This window comes from Cuculus canorus, chromosome 1 (assembly GCF_017976375.1).
Source record: "Cuculus canorus isolate bCucCan1 chromosome 1, bCucCan1.pri, whole genome shotgun sequence".
In the NCBI taxonomy this organism is placed as follows: domain Eukaryota; kingdom Metazoa; phylum Chordata; class Aves; order Cuculiformes; family Cuculidae; genus Cuculus; species Cuculus canorus.
Window position 1 is genome coordinate 196,816,039 of NC_071401.1, and position 6,000 is coordinate 196,822,038.

Below are 6,000 nucleotides of genomic sequence, written 5' to 3' on the forward strand. Positions count from 1 at the left end.
TTCTAAACTATGTTCAGCAGCTATACTGGACTTGAATTATATTTAGTAGTTATTTTGTCTGAAGTATTCGTTACAGTTATTGTTAATTCTTGTTATTAAGGCTAATGTTAGGAGTTTATATTTGTTTGAACAGTGCAGGATAGACATTTATTAGAAATGTTAATGAATTCAGTACAAATAAAATAAAACTCAAACTCTTCTTTCTCAGCTCTAAATGCAAATAAAGTCTTCTGTGTTGGATAATGAACACCTCATGTTTCCTTTCTTGGTATTTTGCGTGTGTTTTCTTTTCTTAGAAACAGATTTTATAAACATAAATGAGGGAACTTATGGGTAACCTTGTTATGTCATTGTACTCTGGCACACCACAGCTGCTCAGAAGTGTGTATCGTGTTTCATGTTGCCACATGATATATTATAAATATCAATGACATACAACATTTATGCTTTTCCTTCCAAAAAAGGAGGAGAGTTTGTGGGCAGATTTAAGCACAAGCATGTCCAAACTGATGAATTCTAAACCAGTCCCAGTAAATCAATCTCAGAGAGATACCTGCTTTCAGCTCCCTTCAGCTGGAGGTGTTGGGAGGATGGTGTTAGCACATCCAGATGCACATTACAATATCCTTTCCTGGCTTTGCCTGCCTGGCAGGTTGGGTGGGACGGGTGCCTGGGGATGCTCACATCTCATGTTCCCCATTTGCCCCAGGTCCTTATGGGTGAAAGTAATTGCTGAAAATTAGATCTGGCCCAAGATCTAACAGCCCACATAGTTACACCCCAGAACAGGTGTGCCAGCTCTTGATCTTTAGCTGTAATTACACTTTCAAAGCCTTTCTTAAAACCTATTCTTCCTACGTAGTTTACCAGTCTTTGTTAAGGCAATGCAAACATGATACTACACCACAAAAAAAGAAAGAAAATTTGTATTTTCTCTGTTCTTTTAACTGTGAGACTAAGCAAGGACTTGTTTTATTCATTGGTGTACAGATCAATAGTTTTTTAAAAATAATAACTTTAATAACTAATAGAAAATATTAGCAGTTTGGGTGGTTTTGTTTCAGTAGCGGTATAAACCCAAAAACTGGCAAATGACTTACAATAACCAAATGCCAACTGCATTTATAAATAGATGCTATTCATTTTTTATTCTCTGTCCACTCATTGCATGCCAGGTATCCCTGATAGTCTGTAGTTGCACCCTCACCCAGCAATACCCAAAGGAGCAGGGGCTTGAAGTCCACCAGGCTAGGACCTTTCTCAGCTATACTGTGTAAGACAAGAATCCAAATGCTTTGCAGTAGGCGCCACCCAAAGGGCATACAGTTTTTCACAAGTTCTCCTGCTTCATTTCAGCACAGATAATAAAAAATAATGCTGGCTAAAATTCATTGTTGCTTCTTCTGCCAGTTGACATGCTCAGAAATAATTATGTCACTTTAAAAGCAGCATGAGAAAAAACACATCCAAGGTGTGTGCTAAGGATGCAGCACCAAGGCAGAAATTTTGATGCCCATTAACAGTCTGGAGTGTTTTGTTAAGGCCAAGGTTTCTGCTGAGTTCAGTGAACTGATGCTCTACAAAATAAATGCTTGATGTAAACAGCTGCATCCGTATTTTTCAGGCCTCTGTTTCTTTCCTGGCCTCACTTATGTAACACCAATGATTTGTGGACAATTCAGAATTTATATATAGCCATATGTGTGCTCTTTTATGTGCCTTAGGTTTTGGATGCACCATAAACACATTTGCAATTTCAGCCTCACTGGAATATTTGCATGTAGGACTGGGAGAGTTATTTTTCAAAATGAAAAGGCCACATATGTGAATGTTTCTGAAGGTAAAATTCTCCACCGATACTTTATTTCACAGCAGGAGCTAAACTGTAGTCGGCACCTCAAATCATCAGCAGAAGTGCTGGAAGTGCGGGTACTTCTGGGTACTTATATATAAAACCAGACATTTCCTGTATTTTTACCACAAATGTGGAAGCATATCCTTCTCTGTACATTCACTCAAGAGGTGTAACAATTTATCTTTGCAGTAGTCAAACACTGTGCTTGCTTTGTGAAATCAGAAGTTATCACTACAGTTAATGTACATGGATGGACACTCTAATGTGGCAGGAGCTGCATTCTGTTCTGCAGTCTTGGTAATCCATGAAGGTGAAGGGGACTTGGCTCTACTTTGGATACTGATTGAGTGACAAAGGACTCTTTTTATGTTAATTCCAATTCTTACTGATTTAAAACCAGACGTAGTCCAGGAATCAAGGACCAGAATCTCTTGATCTCCCTTTCTAGTAAGGTGCGGGAACTATAACACAATTGATAAACGAATCTTCTCCTTAAGGAAGGAGAAAGATTGGTCACTTTTTGGAGTTTAAATGATCTGTTTCTTGGCACATCAGCTTTTATGAATCCAGAAAAAGAGGCCATTTTTACCCTGTGTTTCACAGGAATTCTTTCCTGGGGCAAGAACCCCTTCGGTGTTGCAGCGTCAACTATCATAACATTAAAGTACTTCTGTTTAATGCTTTGACCCCAGAGAGGCTGATCTGTCTGGAATACTTGAGTCAAGAGGTCAGAGGTCCCTGAAGTCTGTCTAAGTTTACACAAAGGTAAAGAATGACAAGTCTGCACAGACGGCTTAGCGTAGCTATGCCTTATACCCCAGTAGAAAATCTTCAAGAGTGTATTTGCCTCAGTCACCTGCTAAGAGTGCCAGTCCTGTGATTTCTGCTTCACAGTTTCACAAACATATTTCGATGCTTGACAAGTGGTTTAACTCACCTATTCAGCCTTTGTCTGAAAGGGACGAAAAGTTCTCACTGTTACACAAAGGATGATGCAATAGGTTTACAATCATAAAGGCTTTTTTTGCAGAGTCTGTAACTGATGGTACACAGCAACTGTAACAGTTTGGACAAATCAAAAATCAAACAAATATACAGTGGAGGGAATGGGAAGATAAAGAAGGGGACTATTTAGGGCATCCTCTCCAGTGAAGCACTGCCAGTAAATACTGTTTTGCTGTAAATTTTGTAAATTTTATTGCAAATGCAATTAGATCTTGATCTTGCCATTTCTTCCCCTCCCTCACTGCACTGAGCTGAATGACGCATGCTTCAATTTGCACCAGAATTTTCAGCTTTAATTGGCTGCTGAGCCTTATTTTTATACCTTGCTGGGAAATGATAATTGTTTATCTGAATAGCTCTTGTCTGCTATGCTCTACTTAATCCCTAATATATGGCTTTAAAACAAAAATTATGAAGCATGGGATGAGATGTAGAGGGAGGAAGGAACAGCAATGCACATGGCCATGGCAATGACATTCCACAAAACTCAAATGTACATCTGTAACAGCAATTTCTGAGTGTCCCCATACAAGATAATGAGGATAAGAGAATTCTGCAAGACCAGGACAGGGAGAACAGCCACAGATGCAGGTAGAGGTTTGCATGTAGATGGCTATAAAGTGAAAGCAGGTTGCAATACCCCACAAGAAAGACTACAAGCTCAGTAGACCTTGGGTATTGCACAGGTTGGGACATCAGGAACATCATCTTTCTAGGGAGCTTGTTCCCCACCAGCCCCCAGACTGTTTGCTATGCTCACCCTACCATGTGTGGGGATGTGCCATACAGGTGTGCAAGCAAACCAGAGAAAGTAGGAATGTGAACAGTGTCAGTATCTTAACTGTATAAATGCAATATCTCAGCACACCTATTTTTTTCATTAGCAGCTAATTTAGGGAGGTCCGAGTCTCCCACAGAGTCTATATCATACCACTTGTCCCACGTGTATATCTCAAATGCCCTAGAGTATGTAATGTGAGAAGTCTTGATAGAATGCTCTACAACCTCTTTCCATAGCTGCATTTTTCAGCCCCCTTAGCGCAGTTGCTGGGCTGAAAACAAGGCAGAAAAAGAAGCCATGAGTACAGGAGCCCATAAAAGTCATGTAGGAGTGTAGTCACTGAGAATTTTTGGTGGAAACCCTCTGAGACAGCTAACTTTTGCATATCCCCATCTTAGGTACCAAATCTTCCCTTGCTAAGTAGCCAAGTTACCTTATTCTCTTGCAGTCTGAAACCCTGAATAGCATGTTTAAGTATAAAAATGCATATTTTACAGTTTTGACAATATAGAACTTTTTTGGTCCACATGCACCCATGCAGCAAAACTTGGGAATGCAACACACCTGCCAGAAGCAGCAGAGCTCAGCAGAGTTCAATGATTTACAACTCAACGAATCACTGTTCGCAGTGTAGGGGTAATATGCAAACCATGCAGGAATCCCAAAGCCAAACAGTGAATAATTTTGAATGAGAAATGAGTTATCTATTTGCATTCTATTTGCAAGCACATGCTGAGCTGAAACAGGAAAAACTATGCAAAGATTACCTTCAGCTTGTCCTTCACAGGGAGCATGCAGAGCTGTTCCTTGGGTTGTCCTACACTCAAGAAAGGAAACTGGAAGGATTAAGAGAGTCAAATTTCTCTTGCTGTTCCCTCACAACATTGATTCCTGCTCCTTTAGAACAGGAGAGATAAGGCTGGAGATTTAAGAATTTCCTGCTGCCATTACATAAGTACCCTTCAACTGAGCAGTTTTAAAATCCTCCTTATCTTTTATATGTGTTTAATGCTGTGCATCTAAACTTCCAGCCCTCACCAAGCTGTTTCTCTGATGCACACTAGATGGCAATGCAATATCTTGGCTGGCAGTCCCAAATTCTTTAAATCTCCCGTCCAGGGAGGTTCACCATCCACTGGGATCTGCATGTAGTCAGTCTTCAGTTGAAACTCATTTTTCACATTAATCTGAAGCATAAAATTAACATTGCATCACTGCCTTACACAGCTTGGTAGTGTCCAGTTACCTATTAATATGTTAGTGTATGACTTCCTGAAGAAATATGTATTATAATGTTTTGGGTTTTTTTACGAAGTTATATTTCAGTTTGTGAAGAAATGGTGAAATAGTTGAAGTTGAAGAAATCACATATTCTGAGGCCTGAGAAAAACGTAAAAGGTTCTCTACTCACTGCTTGCCAGATGCTCTACTTGCTGTTTGCTAGTACTGTGAAGAATATGAGGAGGTATGCAAGACCTTCATGCTCAGCAAACCAAATTGCTGCCCCTTACCACACAATCAGAGCAACAGGCCCCACTGCGCAAGACTCCTCCTCTTCGAGATCCCTATTCCCCATCCAGAAAATCTACCTTCTCTGATTCTTTCTCCTTCCTATGGCTGTGAGGACATCTGACCAAGACCTACTATAGCATTTGAGCTCACTTTTACTTACCATTCTGACATGTCTAGAAATGATTCTGTATGTATTTGTGTGATTTCATGTTTAAAATATTAATTTAAATATGGTTACACTATCCCTCTGAGATTTTCTGTTGTAAATTAAGGCTCTAACAATTAATTGATGTACCATCTTTACTGTAGAACACCTTTGGCTTGTAAAGAAAGGAGGTTATGTCATATTTCTATATTTTATATCTGCAGAGAGCACACAAACACAATGAAAGTGGATAGATAGACGGTTGTATGCTGAGATAATATATTGGCACCAATAATAACAATATTCAATAAATAGGGTGCCCATGATGGCAGCCCTGAACAACAGGAACTTAAAAAGTCGTGTAATATGCAAACCTGACTTGATAACATAGCCTAAAAAACATGTCTACAGGGTGTTCGTTAGGCTTTACTGAGGGAGCAGGATATAAGCCATTTCTGACCCCCATTGTCAAGACAATACTGTAAGCTCTGCTGAGAATTAGCACCTCAGCAAGCTGGTTTTATAAATCAGGTGACTGGTAGGTCAGGTCTAGCTGAAATTATGATTAGACCGCTATTCAGCTATTCACCTGTGACTATTATTTATGGATATAAACTGTTTAATTACACATGCGTATTTATTGCCTTTAATTGTAGTGAATATAAGCATCCTGGAGTTATAAAGACTGGATAGCAATCTATC